Source organism: Hypanus sabinus, chromosome 1 (assembly GCF_030144855.1).
Source record: "Hypanus sabinus isolate sHypSab1 chromosome 1, sHypSab1.hap1, whole genome shotgun sequence".
Lineage (NCBI taxonomy): Eukaryota > Metazoa > Chordata > Chondrichthyes > Myliobatiformes > Dasyatidae > Hypanus > Hypanus sabinus.
In genome coordinates, this window is record NC_082706.1 from 47,131,213 (window position 1) to 47,150,865 (window position 19,653).

At 47.0% G+C, this 19,653-nt stretch overlaps 1 protein-coding gene across 3 annotated transcripts in view; it reads right to left on the reverse strand.

The window, feature by feature from the left end:
- The window catches only part of LOC132393512 (carcinoembryonic antigen-related cell adhesion molecule 8-like), a 34,416-nt gene extending 33,332 nt beyond the window's left edge, over nt 1-1,084 (reverse strand). For all 3 annotated transcript variants that reach the window (XM_059968891.1, XM_059968869.1, XM_059968880.1), the window contains exon 1: nt 900-1,084. The gene's annotated coding sequence lies outside the window, so the exon portion shown is untranslated. The remainder of the gene's footprint in view (nt 1-899) is intronic.
- Between the last annotated feature and the right edge of the window lie 18,569 nt (nt 1,085-19,653).

The following is a 19,653-nucleotide window of genomic DNA, read 5'->3' on the forward strand; positions in this document are numbered from 1 at the left end:
CCCCCACCCTCTCCATCCACCGATCACCCACACACCCCTCTAACCCTGCCGTTCCCATCTGTTTCCCCTTCCCATCTCAGCAGCATCCGTTCTTCAGCGGGGCAAACAGAACGTAAACGTTTGCGTTACTTGCATTGCGTTGCATGAACGTTACTTCAGCTGTGCTGCCACCAACGCTTCAGACGGCTGTGACATTACATCCCAAATCCTAGCCCAGTGCCCTGAAGGAAGGAGGCAAAGATGGGGCCTGAGAATAAGGGGTAGGAGGAATGAGGTGTGGGTCATGTCAACCGTGATGGTACTAAGTTATGGTGTAGTTTAGAGGGGCAGAGTGGCCTTTTTTTATTTTGTTGTGTCCAATTTTTCAGAGAGAGAACAAGCCAGTGCACAGAGGAGGAACCTCACCAAAAGGCATCTCCCGTGGATCTCCACAGGGATCACCACATGATGGATCTGCATGGGGATCTCTGTGAAGGTGGACCTCTCCATGATTGCCATTGTAGGGATCTTCACTGGAGAGGTCGCCATAGGAATTTCCCCTAACCTGAGGTCCCCTATGGTTATAAGGAGGGGGAAGTCTCAGGAAGTATGGGGCATTGGGGAGCTAGTAGACACTGAATGAACAAATGGACTCTTCCTGTTCCCAGGAGTTCTGTGGTTTGGAGCGGAAGGATTAGTGGAGCTCCCTCAATGGACTAGTATTGGCTCAAGAGCAAAATAGTGTGAATGGATTGATGGCTGAATGGCAGGTCTCTCATCACACTCTCTCTCACTTGCTCCTCATCCCCTCAGCACCGTTCTGCTCCCTCCCTCACCTCCCCATCACCTTCTCACCTCCCCATCTCCTCTCCCTCCATCCTTCACCCTCCCTCCTCCTCCCTCTTTGTTCCCCTGCCTACCTGCAATACACTCCACTCCCAAGTCTGAGTAGTAAGGTTCGCAGTCGAGTCCTGTCCCAGCGTGAGGCACTGGGGGGGAGAGGGGGGGCAGGGTCGAGGTGCAAGTGGTAGGGGCAAATCGACAGGGGTGGGAAGGTGGGGCAGTGGGGATGGGACTCAGGGAAGTGAAAGGCAAAAATCTGTCACCTTTACTCTCCCACAACAGCTACTTCCTGCTTCAGGTGATAACACCTGAGTTCCACCTGTGCTCTTAAAAGGGCAATGCACCATGTGGGGTCCACACCACCCAGAAGCAGGCTGCAAGAACCTGTAGGCACACCCTCATACACACCCTCAGTTACAGAAACAGAGCATAAGCATGAAGCCACATTCTCTACATTCACAAACGCACAGAGATTTACGCAATCACACACAGGATTGTCTAAATTCAGATTTAGACTTATTTATAGCATGTATATTGAAACAAACAGTGAATTGCATCATCAGTTGTAACAACCAACACACGTGAAATGTGCTAGGGAAGCCCACAGGGGTTGTCAAACTTTCCTGTGTCTGCAGGTTCAGCAGACGAACACAGAACTCAACAAGAAACAAACAGCAACTACAGCATAACAAATGTGATCCCTTGCACACAAGACAGGCCTTCAGCTCCAGAACATTCCTCCATATCCAGGACAGTACACCAATCTCCAGAACAGTCCTCCAACTCCAGGACAGGCCCCAGCCTTGAGGACTGGCCTCCAGCTAAATCCTCCACCCTCCAGACAACCTCTCAGTCTCCAAGAGAGTCTGACAGCCTCCAGGACAGACATTTAGTCTTGAGGACAGGCGTCCAGATCCAGGACAGTCCTCCAGCTCTTGGGAAGCTTCCAGCTCCAAGACAGTCCTCAACATCAGTCCTCCAGCCTACAGAGCAGTCCTCCAGCCCCCAGGACAGTCCTCCAACACCAGGATCGTCTTCTAGCCTCCAGGATATCCCAGCAGCTTCCAGGAGAGTACTCCATCATCCAAGACAGTCCTCCACCCTCCACAACATCTCCAGCTACAGTGTAGGCCTCCAGTTTCCGGTAAAGGCCTCCAGCCTGTAGGACAGTTATCCAGTCCAGGGAGGTCTTCAGCTTTCAGAATAGTCCTAACAGCCTTTTAGGCCTCTAGGAAGGGCCTCCAAGTCCAGGTATAGGCCTCCAGCTCCAGGATAGGCCAACAGCTGCAGGACAGTGCTCCAGCTGAGGACAGTCTTCCAGCTCCAGAAAAGCCATCCAGCCTCTAGGAGAGACGTAGGACAATGCTCCAGTATCCAGGACAGTCCCCCAGCTTGAGGACCGTCTGTCAGCTCCAGGACAGTCCAATAGTCACGAGGACTGTCCATTAGCCTCTAGAAAAGGCCTCCAATTGCAGTACAGGCTTCCAGTTCCAGAACATTCATCCTACTGCAAAGACAGTCCATCAGCCTCCAGGACAGGCCTCCACCTCCAGAACACGAGCTTTCAGCAGTCTTCCAACATCCAGGACTGGCCTCAAGACTCCGGGACAGTCTTACAGCCTCCATGGCAGTAGTTCAAGCCCAGGACAGTCATCCAGTTCCAGGAAAGCCCTCCAGCTGCAGGTTAGGCCTCCGGTCTGGAACACAGGCCTCTAGCTCTAGCACAGGCCAACAGCCTTCAACCGCAGGGCAGTTCTCCAGCTCCAAGCCAAGCCTTCAACTCCAGGATAGTCCTCCATCCAGGGCAGTCTGCCAGCTCCAGGGCAGTCCCCCAGCTCCAGGGCAGTTCCCCAGCTCCAGGGCAGTTCCCCAGCTCCAGGGCAGTCCTCCAGCTCCAGGGCAGGCCTCCAGCTCCAAGCCAAGCCTTCATCTCCAGGATAGTCCTCCATCCAGGGCAGTCTGCCAGCTCCAGGGCAGTCCTCCAACTCCAGGGCAGTTCCCCAGCTCCAGGGCAGGCCTCCAGCTCCAGGGCAGGTCCTCCAATACCATGGACAGTCCTCCCACTCCAGGGCTGCCTCTGGAAAACCGTGTAGCTGCAGGATATTCCTCCAGTCCTCCAGCTCAGGCCAGTCAGTGATTGGAAGTGTGAGACTATGTAGCTCACTCACGTTCACCAATTGAGAGCATAGATCAGGCATCAATTCCCAGTGGTTTGGTGTTTTGAGCTGCAGCCACTCAGCCAGCAGGAGTTATTGGCAAGAATAAATTTCAATAAGTCAGGGGACATTGTTGGAGTGAACAATTAGTGTGGTTATTTGAGCCTTTTGCTCTTTGAGGCTTCAGCACAGATAGGCTTGAGTGAGAGAAGGCGAAAAAGCTGGAGGCAGATATTTTTCTCCAGTCTATTAATTGCTTGCTTCATTATATTTGCACAGTTGGGTTGCCAGGCAGGGTAGTTGACAATTCCGCTTGTGGGCAGTGCGACGGGAGGGAGACTGTCGGTGTCCCCACGACTACTGCGAGCGTCTAACATTCCACGTTGAGTTGGAGTTGGAATTAGATGAACTACAAATCATTCGGGAGTCTGAGGGGCCGATAGATTAGAGAGGTAGTTACACCCTACGTGCAGGAGACAGAAGACTGGGTGACAGTCAGGAAGGGGAAGAGGGTTACCGAGCCAGTGCAGAGCGCCCCTGTGGCCATTCCCCTTAATGACACTTTGGATACTGTCGGGCTGGGGGATTGGGGGAATGACCTAGAAGAGGAGAGCCAAAGCAGTCAAGTCTCTGGCACTGAGTCTGACTCTATGACTGAAGGGAAGTGGGGAAAAGAGGCGAGCTGTGGTGGGAGAGGTTTCCCTTCTCCCATCATCAATGATGCCCTCACCCGCATCTCCTCCATTTCCCACAATTCCACATTCACCCCATCCCCCCATCACCATACCAGGGACCAAGTTCCCCTTGTCCTCACCTACCAGCCTCCAGATCCAGCGTATTATTCTCCGCCACCTTCAACAGGACTAAGCACATTGTTCCCTCTCTACCCCTCTCTGCTTTCCGCAGGGATCGTTCCCTCCGTGACTGCCTGGTCCACACATCCCTCGCCACAGATCTCCCACCTGGTACTTATCCCTGCAAGCGTAAGTGTCCCTACACCTGTCCCTACACCTCCTCCCTTACCACCATTCAGGGCCCCAGGCAGTCCTTCCAGGTGAGGCAACACTTCACTTGCGAGTCTGTTGGGGTCATCTGTTGCATCCAGTGCTCCTGGTGTGGCCTCCACTGCATTGGCGAGACCTGACGCAAATTGGGGGAACCACTTCGTCGAGCACCTCCGCTCCGTCCGCCACAACAGACAGGATCTCCCGGTTGCCACCCACTTCAACTCTGCTTCACATTCCCATTCGGATATGTCCATTCATGGCCTCCTCTACTGCCGTGATGAGGCCAAACTCAGGTTGGAGGAGCAACACCTCATATACCGTCTGGGCAGTCTCCAGCCCCTTGGCATGAACACTGAATTCTCCAACTTCCGATAATTCCCTCCCCCTCCCTTCCCCCATCCCAGTTTCACTCTGCCTCCTCCTCCAGCTGCCTTTCTCATGATTCCAACTCCTTCTACTACACAGTGCTTTCTCCTGACATTCCTTCTTCATCTTTCCTGCCTATCCCCCCCACCCCTTGATCTTTCCCCTTACTGGTTTTTCACCTGGCACCTACCAGCCTTCTCCTTCCCAGCCTCCCCCCACCTTCTTTTTAGGGCCCCTGCCCCCTCCCTCTTCAGTCCTGACGAAGGGTCTCGGCTCAAAATGTTGACTGCTCGTTTCCACGGATGCTGCCCGACCTGCTGAGTTCCTCCAGCGTGTTGTACGTGTGATAAAGGATTCATTAGTTAGGGGAACAGAAAGGAGGTTCAGTGGATGAGAATGAGATTGCCAGATGGGATGTTGTCTCCTAGATGTCAGGGTCCAGGATATCTCAGATCGAGCCCTCAGCCTTCTCAACTGGGAGAGTGAGCAGCCCAAGGCCATGGTGAAGGGACCAATGACAAAGAAAGGACACATGACAAGGTTTTACAAAGTGAGTTTTGGGAGTTGGGTTTCATGTTAAAGGACAGGACCTCCAGGATCGTGATCTCAGAATTTCTACCTGCGGCATGTGCTTGTAAGGCCAGAAATAGGAAGATTATACACTTTAACAGGTAGCAAAGGATTTGTTGAAGGAAGGAAGATTCTTGGATCATTGGCTCTCTTCAGGGGAGATAGGACCTGTACTTTTCTCAGCTGAACTGAAGGGGTACAAATACATAATGTTCGTGCTGGATGGTGGGGAAGGATAGGGTGTGCGGTTTGCAGGGAGCTGTTCGAAAAGATAGTGGAAAGGTTGTGGAGACAGATGGTGTTATGAACTCAATATGAGTTCAAAAGGCATAACTAATATCCTGAACTGCATATATTTTAAAGCAAGGAAGCTGCATGAGCTCAGGGCATGAATGAACAGCAGGAGTTATGATATTGTAGTAAATAGTGAGACTTAGTTGCCAGAGGGGCAGGGCTGGCAGCTCAATATTCCGGTGTTCCATTGTTCCAGATGAAGCATGAGGGATTAAAGGAGGAGGAGAGGTGTTACTAGTCGGGGAAACGTCACAGCATTGCTCCATCAGGACAGACTGCAGATCTCATCTAGTGAGGCTTTATAGGTGGAACTGAGAAATAAGAAAGGCATGATCTCGTTAATGGAATTATAGACTACCAAACAGTCCGTGGGAATTAGAGGAACAAATTTGTTGGAAGATCACAGTATTGAAAGAAACTTAATGTTATTGTAGTTACAGATTTTAACTTTCCACATATTGACTGGAACTCTCATGCTATAAAAGGACAATATGGGATAGAATTTGTCAAATATATTCAGGAAGGTTTCCTTAATCAGTACATAAAAGTTTCAATGTGTAAGTGTGCAATATTTGACCTGTTATGAGGGATTGAGACAGGGCAGATGATGGAAGTTGGTGTAGGGGAACACTTTGCATTTAGGGCCCACAATGCATTAGTTTCAAAGTAAATAGGAAAAAGCTGGGTCTGGTCCATGCGTTGAGATTCTAAATTGCAAAAAGGTGAAGTTTGATGGTATCAGAAAGGAATTGGCAACTGTGGTCTGGGAGAGGCTGTTTTCTGACAAAGGAGAACTTGGTAACTGGGAGGCCTTCAAAAATGAAAGTTTGAGAATACGAAGCTAGTATGTGCCTTTCATAATAAAAAGTAAACATAACAGATATAGGGAGCCTTAGTTTTCAAGAGATATTGAGGCCCTGGTTAAAAAAAAGAGGTGCATAGCAGTTATGGGCAAATTGGAACAAAAAAGGTGTTATGGAGTAGAAGAAATGCAAGATAACACAAGGAATTAATTAGGAGGGATAAAAGAAGAGATGGGTTTGCTCTAGGAACTGCAAGAAACAAAATTGGTCCTCTTGAAGATCAGAATGGTAATCTGTGCATGGAACCAAAAGAGATGGGGGAGGACGTAAATGCATTTTTGGCATCTGTATTTAATTATAATATGGATACAGAGTCGATAAAAGTGAGGCAAAGCAACAGCAAGGTCATGGATCCTATACAGATTACAGAGGAGAAGGTGTTTGCTGTCTTGAGGCAAATTGGATTGGCAAACACCCTATGCCTAAGTGTTCTCTCAGACTCCATAGGCGGTGGGTACAGAAATTGTAGGACCCCTAGGAGAGATACTTAAAACATCCGGAAGTACCGGAGGATCCTCTCTGACTGGAGGGATCGGAGCTGGGTCCTTTGTTGTTGGTCATCTATATCAATGATCTGGATGATAATGTGATTATCTGGATCAGCAAACTTTTTTAGATGGCACCAAGATTGGGAGTAGTGGATGGCGAGTAAGACTAACAGAGCTTGCAGCAGAATCTGGACCAGCTGGAAAAATGGCAGATGGAATTTAAGGCAGAGAAATGCGAGGTGTTGCACTTTGGTTGGAGCAGTGTTGTAATGGAAATGAGAAAGGTTCTTTGGGTCTCAAAGGCCCTGGACACACAGTTTTAACAATAAGGAGCTTATTTACAAGGGAACAACACAAGCGGCTACAGTATTCGTACAAACTTGGTTAGGATAGGGGAGCGTGGGAAAAGTCGGGTCGGCAGTACAATGCACGGGAAAACAGTGTGGGGACAGAGTACAGGTACACATACAAGTAGGGGAAACGTAACTACAATACTTGCCCTCCTTGGCTATGGGTGAGTACGGCTCTTTGCTAAAGGAACAACAATAAATGCTCCCACAACCCTATTCAATGCACACCTTATCTGGAGTGAAGCAGGGTGGTCCCTCGAGGATGGCAAAAAAGAATGAGCCAAGCCCATGTAGCACCCTTTATAGGTCAGGAGCCAACGGCTTGGTGCTAGACAGGTTAATCTAATTAAGGTGGCCAATGGTTAAGTGTGCATTGATTAGTTGGGAGGGGTGAAATGTTGACTGGCAGATGGTGTGACCTCCAACCAGGTGAGGGCAGTACTGTCACAGGACAGGCACGACTCTCTGGTTACAAGCAGCCAGGGTATGTCTTACGCAGTGAACACTAGGTCACTGAGGAGTGCGGAAGAACAAAGGGATCTGGAAATACAGGTCCATGATTCTTTGAAAGTGGCAGCACAGATAGATAGGGTCATAAAGAAAGCTTCTGGTACATTGGCCTTCATAAATCAAAGAACTGAGTGCAGGAGTTGGATGTTATGTTGAAGTTTTGTAAGGTATTGATGAAACCTAATTTGGAGCACTGTGAGCAGTATTGTTCACCTGCCTACAGGAGGGATGTAACCAAGGTCGAGAGAGAGCAAAGAAAATTCACAAGGACGTTGCCAGGATTGGATGACCTGAATTATAAGGCAAGATTGAATAAGTCAGGACTTTATTCTTTGAAACATATACGATTGAAAGGAGATTTGACAGAAGTATGCAAAATTTTGAGGGGTACATATGCGATAAATACAAGTAGACATTTTCTAGAGGTTGGGTGGGACTACAACTAGAGGTCATGGGTTAAGGGTGAAAGGTGAAAAATTTAGGAAGAATATGAAATTTAAAAGGGGATTTCAATTTTTGAGAGAAGTTTGGATAGGTACACAGATAGAGCGGTGTAGAGAGCTATGATCCTCATGGAGTCATAGCCTCAAGATTCATGGAAGTAGGTTTAGTACGGAGATAAGGAGGAACTGCTTTTCCCAGAGGGTGGTGAATCTGTGTAATTCTCTGCCCAACAAAGCAGTGGAGGCTACCTCAGTAAATATACTTAAGACAAGATTGGATAGATTTTCGCATAATAGGGGAATTACGGGCTAAAGGGAAAAGGCAGGTAGGTGGAGATGAGTCCATGGACAGATTAGCTATGAACATTGAATGGCGAAGCCAACGAGTCAGATTGCATGCTCCTGCTCCTATAATAGGGGAATTACGGGCTATAGGGAAAAGGCAGGTAGGTGGAGATGAGTCCATGGACAGATTAGCTATGAACATTGAATGGCGAAGCCAACGAGTCAGATTGCATGCTCCTGCTCCTATAATAGGGGAATTACGGGCTATAGGGAAAAGGCAGGTAGGTGGAGATGAGTCCATGGACAGATTAGCTATGAACATTGAATGGCGAAGCCAACGAGTCAGATTGCATGCTCCTGCTCCTATTCTTATGTTCCTATGATCCGTGTCGATGGGAGTAGGTACTTTAATTGGTTCGGCACGGATTAGATGGGCCGAAGGTCCTGTTTCTGTGCTGTACTTTTCTATGACTCTATGACAGGTCCCCAGCCTCCAGGACAGTTCTCCTGCCTCCATGACAATCCTTCAGCTCCTGGACAGTCTTCCAGCCTTCAGAACAGAGCCCCAGCCTCTAGCCTTCATTCTCCAGGCTTTGTTTGCCTGTCGTCTGTACCTCTGATCGAACTTTGGGCTTCAGTCATCTGTATCAACCCCCAGACCACCCGATGACAGGGTCCTAAACTTCAGGTTTGCCAACTCACCAGCCTTCCTATCTTCTGCTCGCATGTATATCTGATCCCAGTACCCACCAGCCTGGGATAGACTGACATCTACGGATGTCCTTCTTCACCTGTTTGTGTCAATGACTTTGGAGCACTGAGCAGAAATCTAGACTGTGACCTAACTTTAAATTCCTCAAACTCCCTAACCCTAAACCCTATGCTGGCCTCCAATTCCCCACTTTGTGCCAAAAACCAGCCCAACGAATTGAAAAATCAATTACTCCTGAACCACAATCTCAACAGAAAGCACTTCTTCCCATTCAGGAAAAGGTCTAGACTGGTTAAGTACATTCTGGAGCCACATGAAGCTCCTGTGGTTGTTGGTTATCAGCTTGCTTCAGTAGTTTATGAGAATCAACATCTCAGAGGATCTCTGAACCCGACATATTGGTGCAATTATGAAGAAAGCACATGAGTAGTGATGCTTCATTAGGCATTTCAGGACCTTGATGATGGAGAGCACTGTCACTGGTTGCATCTCTGCCTAGTGAGGCAGCTCCAATGCACAGTGTCAAAAGCGGCTGCAAAGGAATGTAAACTCAGCCAGCTCCATTGCAGACATGAACTGCCCCAACATTTAGGACATCGTCATCCATCAATAAGGATTCTCACCACCCAGAATATGCGATCTTCTCACTGCTGCCATAAGGAGGATGTACGGGAGCCCAAAGATCCACACTCAATGTTTCAGGAACAGCTGCTTCTGCTCCACCACCAGATTGCTGAACAGACAATAAACTGATCAACATTAACTCACTATTCCCCCTTTCCTCTATATACTTTTATAATCTAGAGCAATGTTATGTCTTTGCACTGCATTGCTGATGCAGGTCGACAAATTTCATTTTCTACAAGTCACTGGTAGCAAACATTATTTCAGTGCTGAGATGTTGTCGTAGTGTTTCAGCCTCTGTAGTGTAACAGTTACAATGGTGGCAGGAGTGCCATTGTAAAGGTTGTGATACCGGTGGTGTTGGGATTGCCGTTGTTGTAAAGGTTGTGATACTGGTGGTGTTGGGATTGCTGTAGTTGTAAAGGTTGTGATACTGGTGGTGTTGGGAATGCCGTTGTTGTAAAGGTTGTGATACTGGTGGGATTGCTGTAGTTGTAAAGGTTGTGATACTGGTGGTGTTGGGATTGCCGTTGTTGTAAAGGTTGTGATACTGGTGGGATCGTTGTTATTGTAAAGGTTGTGATACTGGTGGGATCGCTGTTGTTGTAAAGGTTGTGATACTGGTGGTGTTGGGATTGTCATTGTAAAGGTTGTGATACTGGTGGGATTGCTGTTATTGTAAAGGTTGTGATACTGGTGGGATCGTTGTTGTTGTAAAGGTTGTGATACTGGTGGTGTTGGGATTGCCATTGTTGTAAAGGTTGTGATACTGGTGGGAGTGCTGTTGTTGTAAAGGTTGTGATACTGATGGGAGTGCTGTTGTTGTAAAGGTTGTGATACTGGTGGTGTTGGGATTGTCGTTGTTGTAAAGGTTGTGATACTGGTGGTGTTGGGATTGTCATTGTAAAGGTTGTGATACTGGTGGGATCGCTGTTGTTGTAAAGGTAGTGATACTGGTGGGAGTGCTGTTGTTGTAAAGGTTGTGATACTGGTGGTGTTGGGATTGCCGTTGTTGCAAAGGTTGTGATACTCGTTGGATCGCTGTTGTTGTAAAGGTTGTGATACTCGTTATGTTGGGATTGCCGTTGTTGTAAAGGTTGTGATACTGGTTGGAGTGCTGTTGATGTAAAGGTTGTGATACTGGTTGTGTTGGAATTGCCATTGTTGTAAAAGTTGTGATACTGGTGGGATTGGGATTGCCGTTGTTGTAAAGGTTCTGATTCTGCTTCTGTTGGGAATGAAGTTGTTGTAAAGGTTGTGATACTGGTGGGTGTGCTGTTGTTGTAAAGGTTGTGATACTGGTGGTGTTGGGATTGCTGTTGTTGTAAAGGTTGTGATACTGGTGGTGTTGGGATTGCCGTTGTTATAAAGGTTGTGACACTGGTGGGATTGCTGTAGTCGTAAAGATTGTGATACTGGTGGTGTTGGGATTGCCATTGTTGTAAAGGTTGTGATACTGGTCGGATCGCCGTTGTTGTAAAGTGCTGTTGTTGTGAAGGTTGTAGTACTGCTGGGATCGCTGTTGTTGTAAAGGTTGTGATACTGGTGGTGTTGGGATTGCCATTGTTGTAAAGATTGTGATATTGGTCGGATCGCCGTTGTTGTAAAGTGCTGTTGTTGTGAAGGTTCTGGTACTGGTGGCATTGCTGTACATGTAAAGGTTGTGATACTGGTGGGATCGCTGTTTTTGTAAAGGTTGTGATACTGGTTGGAGTGCTGTTGTTGTAAAGGTTACTGATGCACCATCAATAACTCACTCTGAAACGTAAAGGCGAGATATCGGCTTTTATTGACTGGAAGAAGGAACAAGCAGTGAGTGACCACCATACTACTTCCTGGAGACTGAGAGGCCGGGCTCAGGCCTTGTTCGCCTTTATACAGGGGTCTGTGGGAGGAGCCACAGGAGCAGTCAGCAGGGGGTGTGTCCAGACAGGCAGTCGTAGTTCACCACAGTGATACTGGTGGGATTGCTGTCGTTGTAAAGGTTGTGATACTGGTGGGAGAGCTGTTGTTGTAAAGGTTGTGATACTGGTCGGATCTCCGTTGTTGTAAAGGTTGTGATTCTGGTCGGATCGCTGTTGTTGTAAAGATTGTGATACTGGTGGGAGTGCCGTTGTTGTAAAGGTTGTGATACTGGTCGGATCGCTGTTGTTGTAAAGGTTGTGATACTGGTGGTGTTGGGATTGCTGTTGTTGTAAAGGTTGTGATACTGGTTGGAGTGCTGTTGATGTAAAGGTTGTGATACTGGTTGTGTTGGAATTGCCATTGTTGTAAAAGTTGTGATACTGGTGGGATTGGGATTGCCATTGTTGTAAAGGTTCTGATTCTGCTTCTGTTGGGAATGAAGTTGTTGTAAAGGTTGTGATACTGGTGGGTGTGCTGTTGTTGTAAAGGTTGTGATACTGGTGGTGTTGGGATTGCTGTTGTTGTAAAGGTTGTGATACTGGTGGTGTTGGGATTGCCGTTGTTGTAAAGGTTGTGATACTGGTGGGATTGCTGTAGTCGTAAAGATTGTGATACTGGTGGTGTTGGGATTGCCATTGTTGTAAAGGTTGTGATACTGGTCGGATCGCCGTTGTTGTAAAGTGCTGTTGTTGTGAAGGTTGTAGTACTGCTGGGATCGCTGTTGTTGTAAAGGTTGTGATACTGGTGGTGTTGGGATTGCCATTGTTGTAAAGATTGTGATATTGGTCGGATCGCCGTTGTTGTAAAGTGCTGTTGTTGTGAAGGTTCTGGTACTGGTGGCATTGCTGTACATGTAAAGGTTGTGATACTGGTGGGATCGCTGTTTTTGTAAAGGTTGTGATACTGGTGGGAGTGCTGTTGTTGTAAATGTTACTGATGCACCATCAATAACTCACTCTGAGACGTAAAGGCGAGATATCGGCTTTTATTGACTGGAAGAAGGAACAAGCAGTGAGTGACCACCATACTACTTCCTGGAGACTGAGAGGCCGGGCTCAGGCCTTGTTCGCCTTTATACAGGGGTCTGTGGGAGGAGCCACAGGAGCAGTCAGCAGGGGGCGTGTCCAGACAGGCAGTCGTAGTTCACCACAGTGATACTGGTGGGATTGCTGTTGTTGTAAAGGTTGTGATACTGGTGGGAGAGCTGTTGTTGTAAAGGTTGTGATACTGGTCGGATCTCCGTTGTTGTAAAGTGCTGCTGTTGTAAAGATTGTGGTACTGGTGGGATCGCTGTTGTTGTAAATGTTGTGATACTGGTGGGATCGCTGTTGTTGTAAAGGTTGTGATTCTGGTCGGATCGCTGTTGTTGTAAAGATTGTGATACTGGTGGGAGTGCCGTTGTTGTAAAGGTTGTGATACTGGTGGGAGTGCTGTTGTTGTAAAGGTTGTGATTCTGGTCGGATCGCTTTTGTTGTAAAGATTGTGATACTGGTGGGAGTGCTGTTGTTGTAAAGGTTGTGATACTGGTGGTGTTGGGATTGCTGTTGTTGTAAAGGTTGTGATACTGGTCGGATCGCTGTTGATGTAAAGGTTGTGATGCTGGTGGGATCGCTGTTGTTGTAAAGATTGTGATACTGGTGGGAGTGCTGTTGTTGTAAAGGTTGTGATACTGGTGGTGTTGGGATTGCTGTTGTTGTAAAGGTTGTGATACTGGTCGGATCGCTGTTGATGTAAAGGTTGTGATGCTGGTGGGATCGCTGTTGTTGTAACGTTTGTGATATTGGTGCTGTTGGGATTGACGTTGTTGTAAAGGTTGTGATACTGGTCGGATCGCCGTTGTTGTAAAGTGCTGTTGTTGTAAAAATTGTGATACTTGTGGTGTTGGGATTGCCGTTGTTGTAAAGGTTCTGATTCTGCTTCTGTTGGGAATGCCGTTGTTGTAAAGGTTGTGATACTGGTGGGATTGCTGTAGTTGTAAAGGTTGTGATACTGGTGGGATCGCTGTTGTTCTAAAGGTTGTGATACTGGTGGTGTTGGGATTGCCGTTGCTGTAAAGGTTGTGATACTGATTCTCTCGGGATTGCCATTGTTGTAAAGGTTGTGATACTGGTGGGATCGCTGTTGTTGTAAAGGCTGTGATTCTGGTCGGATCGCTGTTGTTGTAAAGATTGTGATACTGGTGGTGTTGGGATTGCCGTTGTTGTAAAGGTTGTGATACTGGTGGGATCGCTGTTGTTGTAAAGGCTGTGATACAGGTGGTGTTGGGATTGCCGTTATTGTTAAGGTTGTGATACTGGTCGGATCGCTGTTGATGTAAAGGTTGTGATGCTGGTGGGATTGCTGTTTTTGTAACGTTTGTGATATTGGTGGTGTTGGGATTGCCGTTGTTGTAAAGGTTGTGATACTGGTCGGATCGCCGTTGTTGTAAAGTGCTGTTGTTGTAAAGGTTGTGATACTAGTGGGATGGCTGTTGTTGTAAAAGTTGTGATACTCGTGGTGTTGGGATTGCCGTTGTTGTAAAGGTTCTGATTCTGCTTCTGTTGGGAATGCCGTTGTTGTAAAGGTTGTGATACTGGTGGGATTGCTGTTGTTCTAAAGGTTGTGATACTGGTGGTGTTCGGATTGCCGTTGCTGTAAAGTGCTGTTGTTGTAAAGGGTGTGGTACTGGTGGGATCGCTGTTGTTGTAAAAGTTGTGGTACCGGTGGGAGTGCTGTTGTTGTAAAAGTTGTGATACTGGTGGTGTTGGAATTGCCATTGTTGTAAAGGTTGTGATACTCGTTGGATCGCTGTGGTTGTAAAGGTTGTGATACTGGTTGGAGTGCTGTTGTTGTAAAGGTTACTGATGCACCATCAATAACTCACTCTGAGACGTAAAGGAGAGATATCGGCTTTTATTGACTGGAAGAAGGAACAAGCAGTGAGTGACCACCATACTACATCCTGGAGACTGAGGGGCCGGGCTCAGGCCTTGTTCGCCTTTATACAGGGGTCTGTGGGAGGAGCCACAGGAGCAGTCAGCAGGGGGCGTGTCCAGACAGGCAGTCGTAGTTCACCTCAGTGATACTGGTGGGATTGCTATTGTTGTAAAGGTTGTGATACTGGTGGGAGAGCTGTTGTTGTAAAGGTTGTGATACTGGTCGGATCTCCGTTGTTGTAAAGTGCTGCTGTTGTAAAGATTGTGGTATTGGTGGGATCGCTGTTGTTGTAAATGTTGTGATACTGGTGGGATCTCTGTTGTTGTAAAGGTTGTGATTCTGGTCGGATCGCTGTTGTTGTAAAGATTGTGATACTGGTGGGAGTGCCGTTGTTGTAAAGGTTGTGATACTGGTCGGATCGCTGCTGTTGTAAAGGTTGTGATACTGGTGGGAGTGCTGTTGTTGTAAAGGTTGTGATACTGGTGGTGTTGCGATTGCCGTTGTTGTAAAGGTTGTGATACTGGTGGTGTTGGGATTGCCGTTGTTTTAAAGGTTGTGATACTGGTCGGATCGCCGTTGTTGTAAAGTGCTGTTGTTGTAAAAGTTGTGATAGTCGTGGTGTTGGGATTGCCGTTGTTGTAAAGGTTCTGATTCTGCTTCTGTTGGGAATGCCGTTGTTGTAAAGGTTGTGATACTGGTGGGATTGCTGTAGTTGTAAAGGTTGTGATACTGGTGGGATCGCTGTTGTTCTAAAGGTTGTGATACTGGTTGTGTTGGGATTGCCGTTGCTGTAAAGGTTATGATAGTAGTGGGATCGCTGTTGTTGTAAAGGTTGTGATACTGGTCGGATCGCCGTTGTTGTAAAGTGCTGTTGTTGTAAAGATTGTGATACTAGTGGGATCGCTGTTGTTGTAAAAGTTGTGATACTCGTGGTGTTGGGATTGCCGTTGTTGTAAAGGTTCTGATTCTGCTTCTGTTGGGAATGCCGTTGTTGTAAAGGTTGTGATACGGGTGGGATTGCTGTAGTTGTAAAGGTTGTGGTACTGGTGGGATCGCTGTTGTTGTAAAAGTTGTGGTACCGGTGGGAGTGCTGTTGTTGTAAAAGTTGTGATATTGGTGGTGTTGGGATTGCCGTTGCTTTAAAGGTTGTGATACTGGTCGGATCGCCGTTGTTGTAAAGTGCTGTTGTTGTAAAGGTTGTGATACTAGTGGGATGGCTGTTGTTGTAAAAGTTGTGATACTCGTGGTGTTGGGATTGCCGTTGTTGTAAAGGTTCTGATTCTGCTTCTGTTGGGAATGCCGTTGTTGTAAAAGTTGTGATACGGGTGGGATTGCCATTGTTGTAAAGGTTGTGATACTGGTGGGATCGCTGTTGTTGTAAAGGCTGTGATTCTGGTCGGATCGCTGTTGTTGTAAAGATTGTGATACTGGTGGTGTTGGGATTGCCGTTGTTGTAAAGGTTGTGATACTGGTGGGATCGCTGTTGTTGTAAAGGCTGTGATACAGGTGGTGTTGGGATTGCCGTTATTGTTAAGGTTGTGATACTGGTCGGATCGCTGTTGATGTAAAGGTTGTGATGCTGGTGGGATTGCTGTTTTTGTAACGTTTGTGATATTGGTGGTGTTGGGATTGCCGTTGTTGTAAAGGTTGTGATACTGGTCGGATCGCCGTTGTTGTAAAGTGCTGTTGTTGTAAAGGTTGTGATACTAGTGGGATGGCTGTTGTTGTAAAAGTTGTGATACTCGTGGTGTTGGGATTGCCGTTGTTGTAAAGGTTCTGATTCTGCTTCTGTTGGGAATGCCGTTGTTGTAAAGGTTGTGATACTGGTGGGATTGCTGTTGTTCTAAAGGTTGTGATACTGGTGGTGTTCGGATTGCCGTTGCTGTAAAGTGCTGTTGTTGTAAAGGGTGTGGTACTGGTGGGATCGCTGTTGTTGTAAAAGTTGTGGTACCGGTGGGAGTGCTGTTGTTGTAAAAGTTGTGATACTGGTGGTGTTGGAATTGCCATTGTTGTAAAGGTTGTGATACTGGTGGGATCGCTGTTGTTGTAAAGGTTGTGATACTGGTGGGAGTGCTGTTGTTGTAAAGGTTTTGATATTGGTTGCGTTGGGATTGCCATTGTTTTCAAGGTTGTGATACTGGTGGGAGTGCTGTTGTTGTAAAAGTTGTGATACTGGTGGTGTTGGAATTGCCGTTGTTGTAAAGGTTGTGATACTCGTTGGATCGCTGTGGTTGTAAAGGTTGTGATACTGGTTGGAGTGCTGTTGTTGTAAAGGTTACTGATGCACCATCAATAACTCACTCTGAGACGTAAAGGAGAGATATCGGCTTTTATTGACTGGAAGAAGGAACAAGCAGTGAGTGACCACCATACTACATCCTGGAGACTGAGGGGCCGGGCTCAGGCCTTGTTCGCCTTTATACAGGGGTCTGTGGGAGGAGCCACAGGAGCAGTCAGCAGGGGGCGTGTCCAGACAGGCAGTCGTAGTTCACCTCAGTGATACTGGTGGGATTGCTATTGTTGTAAAGGTTGTGATACTGGTGGGAGAGCTGTTGTTGTAAAGGTTGTGATACTGGTCGGATCTCCGTTGTTGTAAAGTGCTGCTGTTGTAAAGATTGTGGTATTGGTGGGATCGCTGTTGTTGTAAATGTTGTGATACTGGTGGGATCTCTGTTGTTGTAAAGGTTGTGATTCTGGTCGGATCGCTGTTGTTGTAAAGATTGTGATACTGGTGGGAGTGCCGTTGTTGTAAAGGTTGTGATACTGGTCGGATCGCTGCTGTTGTAAAGGTTGTGATACTGGTGGGAGTGCTGTTGTTGTAAAGGTTGTGATACTGGTGGTGTTGCGATTGCCGTTGTTGTAAAGGTTGTGATACTGGTGGTGTTGGGATTGCCGTTGTTTTAAAGGTTGTGATACTGGTCGGATCGCCGTTGTTGTAAAGTGCTGTTGTTGTAAAAGTTGTGATAGTCGTGGTGTTGGGATTGCCGTTGTTGTAAAGGTTCTGATTCTGCTTCTGTTGGGAATGCCGTTGTTGTAAAGGTTGTGATACTGGTGGGATTGCTGTAGTTGTAAAGGTTGTGATACTGGTGGGATCGCTGTTGTTCTAAAGGTTGTGATACTGGTTGTGTTGGGATTGCCGTTGCTGTAAAGGTTATGATAGTAGTGGGATCGCTGTTGTTGTAAAGGTTGTGATACTGGTCGGATCGCCGTTGTTGTAAAGTGCTGTTGTTGTAAAGATTGTGATACTAGTGGGATCGCTGTTGTTGTAAAAGTTGTGATACTCGTGGTGTTGGGATTGCCGTTGTTGTAAAGGTTCTGATTCTGCTTCTGTTGGGAATGCCGTTGTTGTAAAGGTTGTGATACGGGTGGGATTGCTGTAGTTGTAAAGGTTGTGGTACCGGTGGGAGTGCTGTTGTTGTAAAAGTTGTGATATTGGTGGTGTTGGGATTGCCGTTGCTTTAAAGGTTGTGATACTGGTCGGATCGCCGTTGTTGTAAAGTGCTGTTGTTGTAAAGGTTGTGATACTAGTGGGATGGCTGTTGTTGTAAAAGTTGTGATACTCGTGGTGTTGGGATTGCCGTTGTTGTAAAGGTTCTGATTCTGCTTCTGTTGGGAATGCCGTTGTTGTAAAGGTTGTGATACGGGTGGGATTGTTGTAGTTGTAAAGGTTGTGGTACTGGTGGGATCGCTGTTGTTGTAAAAGTTGTGGTACCGGTGGGAGTGCTGTTGTTGTAAAAGTTGTGATACTGGTGGTGTTGGAAATGCCATTGTTGTAAAGGTTGTGATACTGGTGGGATCGCTGTTGTTGTAAAGGTTGTGATACTGGTGGGAGTGCTGTTGTTGTAAAGGTTTTGATATTGGTGGTGTTGGGATTGCCGTTGTTGTAAAGGTTGTGATAGTGGTGGGAGTGCTGTTGTTGTAAATGTTGTGATACTGGTTGCGTTGGGATTGCCATTGTTTTCAAGGTTGTGATACTGGTGGGAGTGCTGTTGTTGTAAAAGTTGTGATACTGGTGGTGTTGGGATTGCCGTTGTTGTAAAGGTTGTGATACTGGTGGGATTGCTGTAGTCGTAAAGATTGTGATACTGGTGGTGTTTGGGATTGCCGTTGTTGTAAAGGTTGTGATACTGGTCGGATCGCCGTTGTTGTAAAGGTTGCGATACTGGTCGGATCGCCGTTGTTGTAAAGTGCTGTTGTTGTAAAGGTTCTGATACTAGTGGGATCGCTGTTGTTGTAAAAGTTGTGATACTCGTGGTGTTGGGATTGCCGTTGTTGTAAAGGTTCTGATTCTGCTTCTGTTGGGAATGCCGTTGTTGTAAAGGTTGTGATACGGGTGGGATTGCTGTAGTTGTAAAGGTTGTGATACTGGTGGGATCGCTGTTGTTCTAAAGGTTGTGATACTGGTGGTGTTGGGATTGCCGTTGCTGTAAAGGTTGTGATACTGATTCTGTCGGGATTGCCATTGTTGTAAAGGTTGTGATACTGGTGGGATCGCTGTTGTTGTAAAGGCTGTGATTCTGGTCGGATCGCCGTTGTTGTAAAGTGCTGTTGTTGTAAAGGTAGTGGTACTGGTGGGATCGCTGTTGTTGTAAAAGTTGTGGTACCGGTGGGAGTGCTGTTGTTGTAAAAGTTGTGATACTGGTGGTGTTGGAATTGCCATTGTTGTAAAGGTTGTGATACTGTTGGGATCGCTGTTGATGTAAAGGTTGTGATACTGGTGGGAGTGCTGTTGTTGTAAAGGTTTTGATATTGGTGGTGTTGGGATTGCCGTTGTTGTAAAGGTTGTGATACTGGTGGGATCGCTGTTGTTGTAAATGTTGTGATACTGGTTGCGTTGGGATTGCCATTGTTTTCAAGGTTGTGATACTGGTGGGAGTGCTGTAGTTGTAAAAGTTGTGATACTGGTGGTGTTGGGATTGCCATTGTTGTAAAGATTGTGATATTGGTCGGATCGCCGTTGTTGTAAAGTGCTGCTGTTGTGAAGGTTGTGGTACTGGTGGCATTGCTGTACATGTAAAGGTTGTGATACTGGTGGGATCGCTGTTTTTGTAAAGGTTGTGATACTGGTGGGAGTGCTGTTGTTGTAAAGGTTACTGATGCACCATCAATAACTCACTCTGAGACGTAAAGGCGAGATATCGGCTTTTATTGACTGGAAGAAGGAACAAGCAGTGAGTGACCACCATACTACTTCCTGGTGACTGAGAGGCCGGGCTCTGGCCTTGTTCGCCTTTATACAGGGGTCTGTGGGAGGAGCAACAGGAGCAGTCAGCAGGGGGCGTGTCCAGACAGGCAGACGTAGTTCACCACAGTGATACTGGTGGGATTGCTGTTGTTGTAAA